The sequence below is a fragment of the Pinus tabuliformis genome, chromosome 3_1 (assembly GCF_031772625.1).
Source record: "Pinus tabuliformis cultivar Carrire ecotype Pingquan chromosome 3_1, CPIR1, whole genome shotgun sequence".
Classification (NCBI taxonomy): domain Eukaryota; kingdom Viridiplantae; phylum Streptophyta; class Pinopsida; order Pinales; family Pinaceae; genus Pinus; species Pinus tabuliformis.
Window position 1 is genome coordinate 412,306,880 of NC_142301.1, and position 20,055 is coordinate 412,326,934.

Here is a 20,055-nt window from a genome sequence, read left to right on the forward strand (position 1 = left end):
CGGCAAACAGGTCGACAATGGCTGCGTCGTTTTCGCGTGAAAATGACCACAAACGGCTAGTTCGGGCGTTTTTAACGACAAAATTGGGCAAAAAGGGTCATTGGCGCCTTTTCCGCCAATGACGTCAGCATGACGTCATGGCGGGCCCGGGTACGGAGGTGACGTGGACGCTGAGCTGGAGGCCAGCGTGGCTGGACGAGGTGGCAGGCGGATGCGGTGGCAGGGCCACGGGGCGCGGGGGCGGATGGGGTGGCATGACATCATATTGATGTGGGCACTGACGTGCGGGAGGGGTGGTATCAGGGAGGTGGTAAGCGGTCTCCCCGCACCGCTTTTGGTGATAGGCGGTATCGGGGAGGGGGGCTCCGAACAACCCCAGCGCGTGCCACGCGTCCCGGGTACGGCCCCCAATACCGCCCTTCCCCGGACGTTAAAGGGAGGCAGGTCGGGATGTGAGATCGACCGCCCACCGTTGGATCGGGGGCGGCGGCCATCGGACGGCTGGCGGGTACTGTGGTCAACGGCGCAGCTTTGGGTTGGGTCCCGCCCGACCATTAAAATATTCCGTTTAATATTTTGGGCGCGGGACTATAGGTTTAAGGGTTTTTTGTGGGTTTTTTTGGGTTTTTGGGTTAATCTGTAGGAAAAAGGGGTTCATAGTGGGTTTGAGCAGAGGGAAAGGGGTTTTTTGTGGAATTTTTGAACAAAGGGGAGGTGAGGGCTTAGGATGAGGTTATTACTCTAACCAGAGGTTAGAGCAATCCTATGACAGGGTTGACCATAGTCCCTGGTGGACTATTGTCTCCCTTAACAAACTTATTTAGCTATAGTGCTAAAAAGGGAGGATATTTATACATTGCTTAGGGGTTTATACACCATGGTGTTATAATAGTAAGGGGAAGGGAAACATAAGGGATTTAGTATAGATACAGTCAGTAGTTAGTACTGGGGGGAATAAGAATGGGAAATGGTGTTTACTAAGCTTTTTGGAACTCAAACTTAGTTAGGAAGTAGATCTAAATGAAAAGAATTTTTACACAAGAAATGTGGCTTCTTTTCAGGAATAAGAACCAACATAACACCTTAAAATCTTTCATGAATCACAACTGATGAAGGGATGTTAATAATGAATGTGAAAGGGGGGAAAAGGAAGTTAGTGATGCTCCTTTGCTTTGCTGTAACATGATGGAGAAGAGGAGCTTCTCTATTCACTGATATTCCTTTGCAAATAGGTTATCAAGCACTCACTTGAAAGGAATAACATTTCTACAACCCCATCTGCCTGCCCCTCTATTTCCTAGCATTTTTTGTTTCTTCATGAAGGGTGCACTTAGACTTGCAGACCCTTATGTTCCTTTTCTTTTCTTTTGGCTTTTTCTTTTGATTTTCTATCTAGAACTACCCTTATTGCTTCCAAGGTCCCAGATTAAGCAGTTGGGAACCTTACTTCTCTACCTAGCTACTTGTCTGCCAAGGTTAAACAGTTTGGACAGACTTCTTTCTCTATTCTACAACAGAAAATTGAAACATGGCAGGATCCAGATTAGGCTGTTGGACCATCCATCAAAATTGAGTCAACATCAAGCTATGTACACATGTTTTCTCTTGGAAATATGGGATCTTTGCATCACCAAAGCAGAGCATATTTGGACCTTTCTTTGCCAATCATGAAATATGAAACCTATTGGTATAGGTAGCTAACAGTGGCTCCACATGGGGATGGTTTTTCCATCTGAAAGACCAAGAACAGCAGGTCAGAAAGCCTTGGCCCTTGATCTGTTATTACCAAAATTTGAAAATTCTCTCTTTGTATTTCAAAACTAGAGGCTATTACCTCTGTGGAATTTCTGGGATGTAAAGCCCCTTTTCTGCTTATTTGTAGTGACTTCTCAAACTGAACTATTTATCTGCTGAAAGAAAATATATACAGCTGATTATGTACAGGGAAAACTTAGGCTGCACTCATGGATGGTAGTCAAAATAGTGCTTTAACATCCTGCCATTCACAGGACCTTCATCCAAATCAGCTTCATCAAGACTTTTAAGGAAATAAGTATTGTTTCCTTGTATTGCTTGAACAGCAAATGGTCCTCTCCAAAGGGAATCAAATTTTCCATGTTTTCCCTTATCTTCTCTTCTTGAATCCCACTTGAGGACTTTGTCTCCAATGTTGAAATCTTCTGCCTTAGTCCTTCTATCAAAAGCTTTCTTTAACTTTTCTTGTAAAACTTGAACTCTGCTGTAAACTTGGTCTCTAGTTTGCTGCAAGCATATTATTTGATTGATCCTTCTTTGCATGTCATTTGGCTCAGCTTGACTTTCTTGAAGTAGTTTCATAACAGGAACCCCTAGTGATGAAGGGAATTTGGCTTCTAATCCATAGACTAACTCATATGGGCTGACCCCAATTGATCTCTTGGTTGTTAGTCTATCTGCCCATAAGGCATTGACCAGCTTCTTATGCCAATTCTTCTTATTTTCTTCTAACACCTTCTTTATGATGTTTACAAGGCTTTTATTTGATGATTCAGCCAGGCCATTACCTTGGGGATAGTATGCAGTAGAATGGCCCAAGGTAATGTGAAATTTGTGGCAGAAATTGACCATCTTCTTAGATCTGAAGGCAGCAGCATTGTCTGTTATTATCTTATCAGGACAACCAAATCTAGAAAGAATATTGGTCTCAAGGAACTGAATGATAGTGGAATCATTTGCTTGTCTACATGGAACAACTTCGATCCATTTAGTAAAGTAATCTGTAGCTGTTAGAATCCATCTATGCTGGCCTGAAGATGAGGGATGAATTTCCCCAATGAAATCCAAGCCCCATTGTTGAAAAGGTCTCTCTGTTGCAATAGGCCTCAAAGGAAGTGGTAGTAACTTTCTCTTTCCCTCAAACACTTGGCATTTATGACATGAAGTGGTAAATTTTTTGACATCAGCAAAAATAGTGGGCCAATAGTAACCAGCCCTCAGCATTTTATCCACAGTGGATTTCCAATACAAGTGTCCACCACAATCACCTGCATGAAATTCTTTCATGATACTGTTAGTCTCATTCTCAATCAAGCAGTTCAACAATATACCCTCATGGTTTTTCCAAAGCAAATTGCCATCCATAACACAAAATCTTGAAGCTTTCATTTTTAAGAACCTACATTTAGTTCTGGACAATCCTGGGGGAGCACACAGGTTTTGTAGTACATAACAGATATCAGAATACCAAGGGGATTGTTCAAAGGCTACATTGATCTTTGGAGTCGCCAGCTCCGGTTCATTGTCTAGCTGGTTTATGTCTAAGGCTTGGAAGTTTGCTTCTGTCATTAATTTGGCCAAACCTTTCCCTTTTATTAGTTTTGTTGGTTTTATCTCAATATCAAATTCCAAGATGTTGGCAATCCATTTTCCTCTTCTACCCTCTAAGTTTTCTTGAGTGAGAATGTATTTTACAATGGGACTTGGCACATAAGCTATAACATGGGAATAAAGGATGTAAATCCTAAAGTCTTTAATGGCCTTGACCAAAGCATAAGCTTGTTTCTCCATGATTTGATATTTCAGAGGTGCATCTCTAAGAGCTCTACTAAAGAAAGCAATGGGTTTCTCATTTCCTTGGTCATCTTTCTGTAATAAAACAGCAGCAATGGTATGCTGGGAGGCAAAAGAGAAAATGATGAATTCTCTATCAAATTGAGGATTTGTTAAGACTGGGGTTTGGGTAAGGGCCAATTTTATACCTTCAAAGGCTTGATTTGCTTCAACTGTCCATTTCACTTTTGAATCCTTCTTTAGCATGTTATTTAGTAATCTGATCAATTCTGCTAAGTTTGGGATAAACCTTCTTAAGAAGTTGATCTTACCCAAGAAGGCTTGCAATTCTTTGATGTTTCTTGGGTGGGGCATTTGTAAGATAGCTTGTATCCTGTCTGGGTCAATTCTTATGCCATCCTTTGAAATAATATGCCCTAACAGCTTACCTTCTTCCAAACCAAATAGAGACTTCTTGGGATTCAAGGAAATTCCATATTTCCTACATGTTAAAGAGATCTGCCTCAAGTGCTTCAAGTGTTCTTGGTCAGATTTTGAGAAAGGTGTGAGATCATCTAAATAAATGACAAGAAAGTCATGAATCTCTTTGGCAAAAGCAATATCCATTGCTCTTTGAAATGTTGCCCCTGCATTTTTCAATCCAAAAGGCATTTTTACATATTTGAAAGTTCCCCATGGGGTTGTGAATGCAGTTTTGTCTTGATCATCAGGGTGTACTAGGATTTGATTAAAGCCTGAGAATCCATCAAGTAGTGAGATCCTTGAGGCCCCTACCACTCTTTGGAGGATGTGATCCATCTTAGGTAAGGGATAGTTGTCTTTGAGGGACACTTGATTTAAGTTCCTTAGATCCACACAAAGCCTTATTTCACCAGTTTTCTTTCTTGTAGGGACCAAATTTGAAATCCAATCAGAAAACCTGATCGGTGCTATGATGCCAGCTTTAAACATTTTTTGCAGTTCCTTTTCAATTGAGGGGAGAAGCATGGGATTAATCCTTCTCAATTTCTGCTTGAATGGTTTTTGATTAGGTTTGAGAGGGATAGTATGCTGGATAACAGAGGTGTCATAGGATTTTAAATCCTCATAACCCCATGCAAATACGTCCTGAAACTCTTTGAAAAGGTCAATGTATTTGGGTTTCTGATCAGGTGGTAAAGATGCAGACAGTTTAATTATCTTGGGTTTTTCAATAGTTCCAATGTTGCATTCTTCAATGGCAGCATTAAGGGGCTGCAATTTTGGTTTGCTAGGGACATCATTTGAATCAAACATGTCCTCTAATGGAGCTAGGCCTGTTGGAAGAAAATTGTCTTTCAATTGTATAACTTCAGCTTCAGCATCAGCTATTTCCTCACAACTGATTTGTTTTAGTTCTTGTATGTTTTCTTCGTCAAAAATTGTTGGATGTAGCATTTGGTTTGCTGTTTTGGGTGAAATATTTGTTTGATACTGTTCACCTAGTATTTGTGAATCACTTGCAGCCTCTGTATCAATGTTTAGTCCTGAAAATTCTTGCTGCAAAGTCAAAAAATTGTTTATTTGTGCATCATCCTCGAACACTTGCCAATCCTTGACATTGTTTGGGACAGATGGTCTGTGTTTTATCTCAGCTGTAAAGCAATGCTGGGGTTCAAAAGGTAGTTTACAAGTGCTTGCAAATGTGGCCAAACTATGAGCATGCAGGTTATGAGTTCTAGGAATTTTGGTAATTTGAAATTTGGTGAAGGAATTTAGTATTTCAGCAGTAGCAGATCTATAAGATCTCAGTCTTTTGTCATTGGTGACAAAATTACCCTTTACTTGTTGGATAACTAGGTCTGAGTCTCCTAGGATTGAAACTTTGATGGCTTGTAAGGATTTTACTAGCTTGAGGCCTAGTAAGAGAGCTTCATATTCCGCCATATTGTTGGTGCACCTGAAGTTTAACCTATAGGCTCGGCCTTCTGCATGACTGTTCTGCTTGTTATGTATCCAGACTCCAGCTCCTGCCCCTAATTTGTTGACTGACCCATCAAATTCAAGGAACCATAGGATCTCTTGTTCTAGGGGAGACTTAATAACTTCTCTGTGATCTGGGATTGTGAGTTGAAGTTCTGGTTTTTCATTTAGTTTGTCTTTTAGGACAGTGTCATCACTTGATTGGATCAGCTTTATTTCTAGAGCAGGAGCTTGTTCATTAATGTCCTGATCTTGTTTGAATGTCTTGGTTTCATCATCATTTGTAAGACCTGAATTATCATTGAAGAGAATATATGAATCTATATCGGAATGGACAGCATATATGGGAAAGTTTTGAGGTTTTTCTTCACTGCTGACCATGTATTTCATAAGTGACTCTCTATATAACCTCTTTGGTTGACCAAAGACTGAGATGGTGGCATATGACATGTCTAATTGTAGGGAACCTTGGAGTTTAGCCCCCCATGATCTTGATAAGAGCATCCCATATTTGGGTGGGATATCAGCAACTACGACATCCATTAGAATTGTTTTATTTGGGTACTGAACAAGGGACACACATAAGTCTTTTATCAAGCCTAAACACTTAACTTGGCTAGAGTCAAATGAGAATAGGTCCTTATATGGTCTTGTAATATCTAGATTCAATCTCTCCATGACTGATTTGGGCATTAGGTTGTGAGAGGCACCTGAGTCAAACATTGCATTGTGTAATATCTTATCATGAACATGTAGACTGACATAAAAAGGTAAGATCCCTGTGACTGCTGTTTTTCCATCAACTTCTGGACCGAACAGCAATTCTGGGGTGTCATCCAACACATTGACATTATCTTTATTGCGAGTAAGTTGAAGGGACTTCTTGATTTGTTGTTTATAAATGTCATGCTTGGCTAGTTCTGAAAGAGGAATAGCTACCTTCAATTTGCCAATCTCAGCTTCTAAGTCAAAGGGTTTTTCAGATTGGATCTTGGTGTTGTGGATGACAGCCTTTTCCTTGTTCACTAAGTCTTCTTCTTGATTCTTATCTTGATCTTGAAGCTTGTCCTTCTTACTCATCTCTTGAGGAGTGTTACTTGGATTAGGCTGCAAGGGTGATGTAGCCATAGGTTGTTGTTTTGAAGAAAACGGTTCAGTGACTTCTTCAACGGTTACTTCCTTTGTAACTGAATCAGTTGTGTCATTTGGCTCTGTGACTATGGCTCTTTTGGGCTGCTGGCTATCCTTTATCTTTTCAGGCTGTGTTATATTTACAGTTCTGCTCCTTAGCTTGTATTGTTTATGAACTTCATAAACAGCTGTGTCATAGCCTTGTTTGAAATCAAATGATTCACCTGATTTGGTTTGGAATTGCTTGATGTCATCATCCTTATGGTCTTCTTGACTCAGAAAAACTTGCTGCTCATCATTCAGGCCCATCAGGTTAATGTGGGTGTCATCTACTTGCTCATTTGAAGTGGATGCTTCAGTATAGTTTTCCTGGAATGGAGGTCTTATGTCCGGATCAGAACCGGCCTTGCCAACGTTTGGGTTTTGATTTCTCCTAAAATTCGGATTCCTAATAGGGTTATTTTGTGGTGCTTCCCATGATGACTTTCTCTCAACTGATTCTACTCTATCACCCAATCTCTTCATACCAGTGTGTATTGCATCCAGTTTTTGATCAAAGGCTGAGGGTTCTTCTTTGAAGGTGGTTCTCTTTTCCAATCTTGCCCTGTTTCGTTTGGCAATCAGGTTAGCCTCTACTGTGACAACAACCTTTTGAGCATCTTCAAGGGTTTCAGGGGTTCTTTCCTTCAATTGATATGCCATGTCTGGGTCAAAACCATCAGGAAATTTGTACAAGGCTAAATCAGGAGGAGGTCTTAAATTCTGTGGTATTGCATTATATACATTATTGAATCTTGCACAATATTCCAAAACGGTCTCTTGGGGACCTCTTTTGATTGTATCATACTCACCAAGTATGTGCAAGGGATCTTTCTTCTTCTCCCATCTGTTAGTAAAGGCTTGATAAAGCTCATCAGGAGTTGTGATGGTATTTACAGTCAGGGATCTAAACCAAGTCCTTACATCACCTGTCAGGCTCTGAACAAAAATCCTCATTCTCACACTGTCATCATCTATTTCATAGTTCTCAAAATGGTCTTGCATCCTTTTGGCATGCTGAATAGCTGTGAAAGGGCCAGTGGAGTCAAAATATGAGATTTTGGATTGATAGTCCTGTGGTAGAGCTGCAGCATTCGCAGGTAACTGCAAGGGTGCATACCTATTGGCCATATTTGTAGGGTTTATAGGATTGATAGGGATAAACGGGATAACAGGAACGATTGGTACTACTGGGGTAATGGGAACGGTAGAAACTAGAGGGTTGGTCAAGGAAATATGTGCAGTGGATGAAGGTGTGAAAGGAGGGCTTTGAGATGTAGATGGTGAACTGGGGGAAACAGGGTAGACCGAAATAGAACCTTGATTGGAGTAGGAACTGGTTCAGGGTAAGCTGCCTCAGGACTCAAATCAGTAGGATTTTCCTGCCTTTGCTGTTTCCTAATGATTTTGGGGATTGTATTAGGGTTTTCAAAAGTAGCTGGTGGATTGGGGTCAGGATTTGACCTAGTGTGTCTAGTTTCCCTTTTAGGAGCCAGCTTCTGAACTTGTTTTTGTTATTTTAGGATATTTTTAGAACTGTTTCAAGGGACTGCTCAAGCTTTTAGAACCACTGTCTATGGACAGACAACAGTTGAAAAATAAGATGTTCCCCAGCGAAGTCGCCAATTATGTTATCACTCAGGTTGTTCCCTTTGACTCCCAAGGGAATACGGCCAAGGTAACCACTAACCAATATTTGGGTCACAGGTTCTAGCCTACCTATGACCAGAGAGGGCTCTCTCTTTATGTTTTAACTTTGTTTGGATAGTTTTTTAGGCTAGCTATGATGTTCAAGGTTTTGTTTTTTGGAATGTGTTTGGTGATGATTTCAATCAAATTACATATATATCTATGCTCACTAGAGTGTGCTAGTCCATTGGGCATGGAGTCAGTGGTCCTTTAGTTTGCCTGATATGCTGTGTTGATACAACAGTGATGTTGCAGATCCAGATTAGTGTCTAAGAAACAATGTTTCGAAATTGTGATTGAGTGTGATGTATCCAGTATATGAAAGGCAATTAAGAATCTTCCAATAAACTGATAAGGAGAAACGGTGAGGATATTATTCTAGAAGCAGTGAAGAATTTCTAGATAACATTTACATTTATAGAATTAATGGAAACATGAGCGATTAAGAATTCATGTCCATGGTTGATTCTGAAGAAAAACATTTACAGCAGTAAAAATTGAGCACAAGGTGTAACCAGACAATTCATGCACTATTCTTTTTCTTTACTGCTAGTTCAGTGAAACATGAGTATGATTTAATAAACATAAGAAGACAAAAACAGAGATTGAGGAAAACTTGTTATTTCATCAGACAGCACGGGAATTCTGCATCAGCATGCATAGCATCAACCAGACATCAAATGTTCAGGAAATCACTGAGCTGGTCCAGCCCTTTGTATTAGATGAACTGAAAGTATACAATAGATTTGCCTCAGAGTCAAAATCACCAACCCCTAATGCGTTGCCAAGGGGGGGTATATATACAAAATTTACATGAGAAAATATCAAGAGAATGAGTTAATGGCTCATTTATGTTATGCCAACTCCTGGAGCATTGTAGCTGAGAAAGTTAATGCTGAAATAACTCTTCAGTGCTTTAGCTGTCCAAAATAGTCAGAAACTTTTGATTTGGCGGCTGGTGGAGTCGGCTGAGGATACGCTGTCCAAAATTTGCGTATTTTCTTATCCTTTAGGCTAGCTGTCGTTGTCCATGTGCTGAGTCACCTTTCAGCTGCCTTTAATACTGACTTTATTCTGCTGTTTGTCTTCTAGTGAATTGGAGCTGGCAGTGACCGAGCAACTGAGGCTACCGTGGCAAAATTTGAAGCATTGCCTGCCACCAATCCTCCTTAGGCATTTGATGTCTTCGAATCTTTATCAAAGTTTCATCGGCCTCTGTATATCTGTAAAAGTTTGGAGGAGTTTCAAAAAGGTGATTTACCTCATTTTCAATAAAGAACAGGCCTTCAAGTTTATCGTATAGGCTCTGTCCTGTTGGAGGCCCTGTTTCCTCAGATGTACTGCCAGATGCAGTGATTTGATTTTCAATATAAGTTGCCATTTTGTTGGTAAATTGATCTCGGGAGATCAGTCTTCCTGCACCGCTTAGTAGGCTGGGCAGTCCCTTTGCTTGTAGCACTGCCATCTTGACTTTATATTCCTCCACATCAGCTTGTATCTCGTAGCACTTCCTCTCCACAGTTTGTACATAATTTCTGAGAGTTAGCACCTTTTTGGCTGTGAGGACAGCCTCTGTTCTGTTGACAATGCCGATGGCTGCCAGTTCCTCCTTTTCTTGCCTGTTCAAAAAATCTATCATTCTGTTTGCTTGTTCAGGTTTGTCTCCCAGTAATGCTTTGGCCCTCTGAATTTCTGTCTGTGCTTGGCCAATTAAATCCATCTGCTCATGTATAGTTTTGATTGACCTCCATTGTTGAGTGATGGATTGGCCAATTTTGGCCCATAGAATTCTTTTTATCTCAGCCATGGCACTCTCCAGATTTAGCTCTTTCTCTAAGGCCTTTATCTTTTCTTTTAGGGCCTTTATTTCTCTGCCTTGCTCTGCTACAGTCATTTTTGATTTATCATACTTGGCATCCAGTTCTGCCAATTTTTCCTTGGCCTTTTTTATCTCATTTGCCTGGAGCTCCATTTCTTTGATGGCCTTAGTCAATTCTTCTACGCTTGTGCTGGAATCTGGAGCTGTTGTTGTTGCTGCTGCTTCTGTTGTGGGGGCCACTGCTGCCTCTGTAGTTGTTGCTGTTGTTGAAGTAGTTGGAGGAGCTTGGGATGTAGATTCTCCCTGCTTATCTTGTAATGCTCCTTCAAGCTCTTTCTCCAAATCGAGGACCTTTTGGTTTAGCTGCATTATGAGGTCCAGTTGCTCATCGACCTGCTTTTCCTTTTGTAGCTCTGTTGTTTGAGGGTGCTCTGTGGGCAGCAGCTTCAACCTCTTCTTTAATGCATTGAGGTCATCTTCTTTTTTCTTCATAAGGGCCTTTACACCCTTTGGATCGCTAGGATCATGTCCTAGGTCGATAATGATGTCCTCAAGTGATTTTATTCTGTTATCTTTGGCTAGGGAGGACATTCTCTCAAAATCCAACTGAGTGTTAGTATTCTTCAGTGACTCGTATAGTTCATGGGCCATGGTTGCCCTTTCCACCAAGGTTGCATAAACCATCTCTCCAGTCTGTTTGTGGAGTTCAATTTGGTCCATGGGATGGATGTCTTTGGCTAGGACCTCCACCCTTGTCTTCACATAATCTGCCCCTGATTTTGGATGGGGCACTGTAGGTTTGCAATGGCTGAGGATCATTTTCTCCTCTTGAATGTCATATACAGACATTAGCCTTTCTTTTTGGGCTGGTGTTGCATTAAGAAATTGTTTATAAACTTCCACCCTCAGCAAGTCATTCTGTGCCTTAATTTGCTTGAAAGAAGCCTTAGTGCTTTTGGGCTTCTTGCTCTGCTGAGAGGAGGAGGACACCTCCAAACCAAGTTGTAATCCTTGCTCCTGTTGAAAGGAGCTTGTACCTGTATGCTGGCTGCCCTCCCTGTCTTTCCTTGAACTGTCAAGGATTTCTTCAGTGATGTCTTCTACCTCTGGGGAGTCAGCTCTTTGCCTTTTGGTCTGGGGTTGTTGGGAGGATCCACTAGCAGGAGTGGACTCTTCTCTGTCTCTTTTCGTACCTCTCTCCTCCTGTGCTGGGGTCTGCAAAATTGGAGCTGTTTGTTGCTCAGTTTGTGGAGGGGGAATCTGCTCTTGTTGCTGTTCTGGTTGCTGCCCTTGTTGCTGCTCTTGTGGCTGCTCACCTGAAGGGGCAGGCTTTTCTTTCATGGTTTCTTCCTCAGCACCCATTATTCCTTTCCCTTTGTCTGTACCTGGTGCTGCTGTAGACGGTGCCTGTGTGGCTGGTGCAGTTCTTGAGGCCGAGGTCCCTTCTCCTGCTGAGTGCGGCCGTTTGAAGGGTACCTGCTGCACAGAATCCAGGTCAAGAGTCTTTTCCAATTCTCTGACATTCTTTTGCATTATTTCTTCTTCAGATAATTTTTCAACTAAAGTATCCTGCTGCCATTCTTGCTGGTTGGCATATTTTTCAATATGTGGATATTTGCAATGCTTATAACCTAGTAGCCTGTACTTGACTCTTCTAGCAGTAATGAAGCCTTCAGGGTCGTAAGGGACCCACCGGAAGCTGTGTGATAGCTTGTATTTGTCTTTGAGGATTAGGTCAGCATCTTTCCATCCTTCTTTTTTATTCATGATGAAGGGGCCCAAGTGGTCCTTGAACTTGAGATGGGCTTTCTTTTTAGAGCTGTGAAAGTGTGTGAGGTCAGAGTGAATTAACTGCCTATAATACTCCAAGGAAAATATCCTCATGGGCACATATTTTGGGAGTCTGTATGGACAGAGCTCACAGCCATAGACTCTGATGACTATATGATCCTCATATAGGTACCAATCACCTATTTTGTAATTCTTGGAGAGCTGCAGGACCTTCTGTATTTCAAATGATATTCTGGAAGGAGGGGATCTCATCAATAAGCACGAGACAGGGTATACAAATTGATCAATAAATTCACAATAAGAATAGGGTGAATTTTGGACTTTGTGATAGACAGATGTCCAGAAGATAACAGATCTTCTTTCCCCTTTATAATCCAGTTTTTTGATGTAGCATGGAAAAACCTCAGACTGATAGTACATGAAAAGGTGATAGATATAGGATGAATACTTGAAGACACCCTGTCTGTCTACTTTGCCCAACTGATCATGAATCTTGTTAGCTATGAACTTGGCAAAGTTATATTTGCGGGCAGGGGGTTGGCCTGGGCTGTAAGCAGCTAGCAATACCAGCATTGTTTCATCCACATGCTCACTGGTTTTGTATCCCAACACATAAGCAATCATGTCTAGCAACAGTCTGCCTACCTCAGTAAAATAGACATCCAAGTAGGGAGGTGGCCCTGTGGGCTGGCATTCAGGTCTCATAAATGTCCTGGTGACTTTCTGAATATCCTCACTGGTCATCTTGGCACCAGTGTCCAGCAGATAATTCATGGAAAATGGGAACAACAGCTCAGTCTGATCAAAGTGGAGCATCTTGTTGATGGATTCAGGATTAATGTGAAAGAGGATGCTCCCAGATGGAGACTTAATAGCTCTGTGCTGTACATCATAGTTTTCAGCACATAGGCGAATAATCTCAGGAAAGACATTGGCAGAGAGGAGACAGTAGTATGGCAGATTTGACTCCCATATCCCATATGTATCCTGACCATTCAGGTAGTCATCTCTTAATTGCCTGAAGGTCTGCAAAAAGTCCCTGTTGCCCACAAAGTCTTCAATGAGGTAGTCCCTGTCAGCAAGAGGCAAGGACTCCAGGTCTTTGTTTGGTGCATTTAAAGGAGCAACACTGAGGGCTGAGGGTGCAGGAGAAGCCATTGTGTAACTTGATTTTGAACAAGGTGAGTGCAATGGTTTGCAAGGTTGTTCAGAGATTGAGTGACAGGCTCACTGTAGACAATGCTTGAAATCTTCTTCACAGTGGAAAAGGCAGGCTTGGCAGACTTGTTTCTGCTGTTTTTGGTAAATTCACAGGGATTGTGAATTGATGGGGATGATTGCAGAGGGTGAGCTAGCTTCAATTCGGTGACATGCAGCCTTGGGCCTCCACCCGGAAAAAGGGAACAATGCCGGGCAAGTTTGAGGCCGAATTTGTAAATTTCAACCGTGAATTATCATTTTAATACCGAATTCTCGGGGCAAAGGGTAATGCAGGTGGATTTAATGGCAAATTAAGTGGCAGACAGTGTGCAATTTAGGATTTGACCAATGCTTATGGGAGAATTCACATAGAAATGGCATGCATAGGGGCGAAACAGGGAACTTGCGGTGAATACCTGGAAAACAAGCACGGGACGCCTTCGGGCCGAACAGGGGGAGCTCACTGCAGCTGAATTTCCAAGTTATAGCGGCCGCAACTTCGAATTTGATGGCTGGAGGCAATTTCGCGGCAAACAGGTCGACAATGGCTGCGTCGTTTTCGCGTGAAAATGACCACAAACGGCTAGTTCGGGCGTTTTTAACGACAAAATTGGGCAAAAAGGGTCATTGGCGCCTTTTCCGCCAATGACGTCAGCATGACGTCATGGCGGGCCCGGGTACGGAGGTGACGTGGACGCTGAGCTGGAGGCCAGCGTGGCTGGACGAGGTGGCAGGCGGATGCGGTGGCAGGGCCACGTGGAGGGCCACGGGGCGCGGGGGCGGATGGAGTGGCATGACATCATATTGACGTGGGCGCTGACGTGCGGGAGGGGTGGTATCGGGGAGGCGGTAAGCGGTCTCCCCGCACCGCTTTTGGTGATAGGCGGTATCGGGGAGGGGGGCTCCGAACAACCCCAGCGCGTGCCACGCGTCCCGGGTACGGCCCCCAATACCGCCCTTCCCCGGACGTTAAAGGGAGGCAGGTCGGGATGTGAGATCGACCGCCCACCGTTGGATCGGGGGCGGCGGCCATCGGACGGCTGGCGGGTACTGTGGTCAACGGCGCAGCTTTGGGTTGGGTCCCGCCCGACCATTAAAATATTCCATTTAATATTTTGGGCGCGGGACTATAGGTTTAAGGGTTTTTTGTGGGTTTTTTCGGGTTTTTGGGTTAATCTGTAGGAAAAAAGGGTTCATAGTGGGTTTGAGCAGAGGGAAAGGGGTTTTTTGTGGAATTTTTGAACAGAGGGGAGGTGAGGGCTTAGGATGAGGTTATTACTCTAACCAGAGGTTAGAGCAATCCTATGACAGGGTTGACCATAGTCCCTGGTGGACTATTGTCTCCCTTAACAAACTTATTTAGCTATAGTGCTAAAAAGGGAGGATATTTATACATTGCTTAGGGGTTTATACACCATGGTGTTATAATAGTAAGGGGAAGGGAAACATAAGGGATTTAGTATAGATACAGTCAGTAGTTAGTACTAGGGGGAATAAGAATGGGAAATGGTGTTTACTAAGCTTTTTGGAACTCAAACTTAGTTAGGAAGTAGATCAAAATGAAAAGAATTTTTACACAAGAAATGTGGCTTCTTTTCAGGAATAAGAACCAACATAACACCTTAAAATCTTTCATGAATCACAACTGATGAAGGGATGTTAATAATGAATGTGAAAGGGGGGAAAAGGAAGTTAGTGATGCTCCTTTGCTTTGCTGTAACATGATGGAGAAGAGGAGCTTCTCTATTCACTGATATTCCTTTGCAAACAGGTTATCAAGCACTCACTTGAAAGGAATAACATTTCTGCAACCCCATCTGCCTACCCCTCTATTTCCTAGCATTTTTTGTTTCTTCATGAAGGGTGCACTTAGACTTGCAGACCCTTATGTGCCTTTTCTTTTCTTTTGGCTTTTTCTTTTGATTTTCTATCTAGAACTACCCTTATTGCTTCCAAGGTCCCAGATTAAGCAGTTGGGAACCTTACTTCTCTACCTAGCTACTTGTCTGCCAAGGTTAAACAGTTTTGACAGACTTCTTTCTCTATTCTACAACAGAAAATTAAAACATGGCAGGATCCAGATTAGGCTGTTGGACCATCCATCAAAATTGAGTCAACATCAAGCTATGTACACATGTTTTCTCTTGGAAATATGGGATCTTTGCATCACCAAAGCAGAGCATATTTGGACCTTTCTTTGCCAATCATGAAATATGAAACCTATTGGTATAGGTAGCTAACAGCCTCTCTGAATTCACCCAGGGATGAGTAAGAGATCATCAATCTCCAAGTGGAATCAAGAACTATCAGAGAGATGACACTAATCAGAATCCCAGAAGCTGACTCACCCCCCTGCAATCATCTATATATGGATCCCTCATCCCAGAGATCCAGAGGTTGGAATTGTGTATCCTGTAAGGAATTGCTGTTGGTTTCTTGTTGGAATATCATAGTGTTGGGTGAGCTAAGCTTTTCATGAGGTGAAAGAAGGGCTTTCATGCTCGAGGTTGACGCTGGGTCAGAACAATTGGTTGTAATCCTCTTTGCTATTCTTGATCATTAATAAAGCTATTCAAGTTTTCCTCCACATTCTTGTATGTTTGATGATATATGCATTTGTGTGGTCAATATATATATGGTCCTATATTGTTTATGATTGTAGATCTCTGTTCTTCGATAGTATTATGTTGCTTTCATTCCATAGGTGCTCTTTGAAGCTGGGTAGATGAAGGAGAAGCATAAAAGATCTGTCAGAAGGGAGAGGAACCAAGCAAGGAACCAAGCGCAAGACTGAGGTTGGTGTCCTTCATTCCCCTCTTATCTACTTCTCATAAAGGAAAATGAAAGTGGTTTTATTTTGTTTGTTTCTAAGATAGCTACTAGTCTTAGTGGGACCAGCAGATCCGAGTGGACACTAGATTTCCCGATAACATAAATGTAATATTTTACAGTGCCAGTAAACACCAAGAATGGAGTGTCAAGTTAAAGTAACATATATATGTTTTTATTTTCTTGGCAGCCAATGTTGAAACATCCTTGTCACAACCACAAATCAGCTATTTTGAGAGATGCCTTCCAGGAAACAACTATATCTCCTGGAAATTTTATCCTTCCCCTTTTCATTCATGAAGGTTAGTGAACAATTTGTTGCTTTTGTATTTTTGATACAAAACAATTTGTTGCTATGGTATCTTTGATATAATAAATATTTGAGGTAATCCCCATGTAGATGTTTAATTTGATTCTTATTTCTCTAACAAGCACACAAAATATCCTTTATCTAAATCAGATTTGATGTTCTTTTTCAATTCCCAATGGGAGAAATTCCAAGTTGTTTCAGGCTCGGTTGGCAGAATGGATTGATTGAAGAGATTCTGCAAGACTACATTCTAAGAATGTTGATTTCTAATGGATATTTTCTATTAAATGGTCATGCTTTCGTATTCATGCATGATTAGCTGGTCACTTTGTTAGAATATTCAAGTTATTTTGTTCACAACATCTTTTCCCATTCAGTTTCACCTTTTTGACACTGTTGAATCCAAGGTCTAATTCGTTAGTATTATGCAGGTATATAAGGCTCACAATGTTGGCATTAATAGTGTGGTTCTTTTCCATAAAATTTCTAATGCTCTAAAGGCTTGAATGTTCAGTGCTTTGTTGTGCATGGTCTTTTATTTTCTTTTTTCTAGTTAGCAATGTCTGAACTAGAACACTGTTTTAATCAGCCACTGACAGGAGATGAAACCTACAATGAAAATGGGCTTGTACCCAGAGCCGTAAGACTTCTCAAGGACAAGTATCCATATTTGGTAAGCTTTGGATCTTGATGTGTTTACCACCACACTTTATTTCTTCTTCAAAACATGACATGGTGTATAATATGTAGGGAACAAAGAATTTATGCTTCTTTATTTCTAGGTGATCTACACTAATGTTGCTTTGGATACATACTTGTCTGATGGGCATTATGGAAATTTTAGAGAAGATGGTAAGCCTTATAATTACTTAATTTCTTCTTTTTCCATTTCTATGTTTTGACTTTTCCCTTGGGATGTAACTTTCATTATTTCTACATCTGCATGTTTTGTTTAGGGGTGATTATGAATGATGAAACAATCCATCATCTATGTAAGTAGGTCATTACCCAAGTAAATATTCTTCCCTCATGTTCTTTCACTTCATTTAATGTGCATTGTGTTCAAATCTTCTTGTTGAATTTTATTTTACTTACTCTTATTCCTTGATTGCATAGCACTAGTGATTTGCAAATGGTATGTTGAGACAGGGTCAGGTAGGAGCTAATATTGCAAGTCCAAGTGATATGATGGATGGGTGTGTTGAAGCCATTAGAGTTGCATTATATAGAGAAGGCTTTCAAGATATTTCTATTATGTCATATACAACAAAGTACCTTCTTGACCTTTCATTAAACCATCTCATTACTGTTCTTACACTTACTTCCTACTCTTAATTGTAGAATGTGATGTTTCGATAAAGACTTATGGATATCACAATTTCATGAATATTATGAACTTGTGTCTTTAAATAGATATGCAAGTGCATAATGGACCTTTCAAAAACTCTCTTCATTGTAACCCAGGATTTGGAGACAAGAAAACATACGATGTCTTACCATTTTCTAAGTTTTATTTGGTATGTTGTAAGAATTCAAGATTACTTTTGAATGAATATTTCCATCTAATTCAACTGCAATAACTAGTTATCAGATGAACCCTAGAAACCAATAAGAAGATCTTATTGAATCTAGTACTGGTGAAGACAAGGGAGTTGATATTCTAATAGTATGCATGCTTCTATTGTGTGTTTTTCCTTAATAAACATGGTCTTGTTACTCTTTTTCACTTTCAAGTTCTCTATTGTGAGATTCAAATGAGTTTAATGTTTTCAAGGATAGGTCAGGCCAGCTATGCCCTATTTGGATGTGATTAGGCTTCTCCAAGACAACTCATCATTACCGATATCTACATACTAGGTAACATGGATGCACCTATATAATGATTGATTAATTTGACTAGAATTGTTGTGCTTCACAACAAGTTGTATTACGCAAAGTTTACACTTCCTGTCAAGGATTTTATGCTAATTTCCAAGTTTAGATTATTGACAATAGTTTGAAAATGGTTGAACGTTGTGAGAGAACACATAAGAAGGCATTAACGACTTGCGGTGTTATTCTTTTTTCATTATTGTTAACCATAATCTTATGGGAATGATCCTTTGTCTTCAATCACTATGAGGAACCAAGCCCAATGTGAGGAATCAACCCTGCTTGTCTCTACCATTCATCAAGGTAAAGAGTGGGTCATAGCACATACAATAACATTTGGATACATTTTAAAACTGTCTGATTCGAGAGCCACATATATTGTAATGTAATAACTTGCAATTGGGTATAAGAATCTCTCACTGGGCAGAAAGGTCTCAGATGACGAGAAAGCATGTTGACAGGTGTGTTAAAGAATTCACAGACCTTAAGTTATCTTGGAGTAGCATCAAATAGGGCATCAAAAATGACTACCCAGTGTGCTGCAAAGTACTACTATAAGAATCCTATCTTTCTCATTGGTCAGTTATACCATACTTCTACAGTATAACTAGGCATTTGTGGAAACCATTAGGGGGATTATTTAGTGGTTCCTTATTTCTTATCATTTATGGGGTCCTTTTCACTTTTATGTTGTGATTTTGTTAGTTACTTTGGGTTTGAGTTGACTCTTACTTCTCTCAACTCTTCAATCTCGAGTACAAGTGGATTCATAGGCTTCATAACGTTTGGCTATGGCCCTTTCCATAGTTGGTCAGCAACCATCCAAGGCCATCAAAGACCTATTTGGATAATATTATGTTGACATATGGGATTTTCTATATTTCTAGCAAACCAGAGACAAGTGAAACACATCTTGTTGGAATGCCTATGTGCAAGAGACTACTAACAGAACATTGAGGATCAACAACCAATTTTCTTCTAGTAAAAAGTGCATTGGATACTACAAACTTTGGAAATTACCAGTATCTTGTGCTCTCACCCCTCTCATGGATTTGGAAACGCCTCAGAGTTATTCCATTGTTCACTTTTGGGAGACTAAAGTGGAAGATCTTTTTTACTAACGAGGATAGAAAAAACATCATGCATTTTGTCCACTAAGATTATGAAAAAGATGTGTGGATGGGAAAAATTACAGATGATTCCTTGTGCTGCCACAAAAAAGTAGAGCGATGTGTATGCACTTTCAATCCATAGTGTATTATAAGTTATAATTGATATATATGCAATTTGGAAGTTGTTATTACATATTCAAACATTAAGTGCACTATTTATTTTCATTAACAGAGCTGACAACACTAATTTCTTAGGTCATTGCTTGACAAGAGTCTTGTATTAACCACTTAGATATCTTTGATATGATGCTCAAAATAACTACTTAAGCTTTTAAATCTTGATCCTTTTGCTAGAAATTAAAGCAGAGTTCTTTGGAAGCAAATTTTAGTGGAAACTGGTACATACATAGTGGCTTGAATCCATCTTTTGATACGTTTGATTGTCAGGTTGATGAATTTTATCCGGCACCAAAGAATCTCACAACAAATAGATAATATCAATCCGTGATGATCGCTTCTTCATTGGTTATACAACTCAGATATTTTTATAGGACTCATCTCAACTTGGAATAATATACAATCATGATAATGAATATCCACATTACTAGGACGACTGGTCTCTATCTCTACCCTGTAGGCATGTACACAAATGCATCATACATTTTTATTGTTAGCAGTATGTAGTGAGTTCATAGTGAATTGTAATTGGCTGGTTTTGTAGTTATTTTTCCCTATTTTTCTTATTTAAATATGAAAGGCATCAAATAAATAGA

At 40.5% G+C, this 20,055-nt stretch overlaps 1 pseudogene; it reads left to right on the forward strand.

Moving 5' to 3' along the window:
- The window catches only part of LOC149187485 (delta-aminolevulinic acid dehydratase, chloroplastic-like), a 112,071-nt pseudogene extending 92,294 nt beyond the window's left edge, over positions 1–19,777 (forward strand).
- Positions 19,778–20,055: the final 278 nt, after the last annotated feature.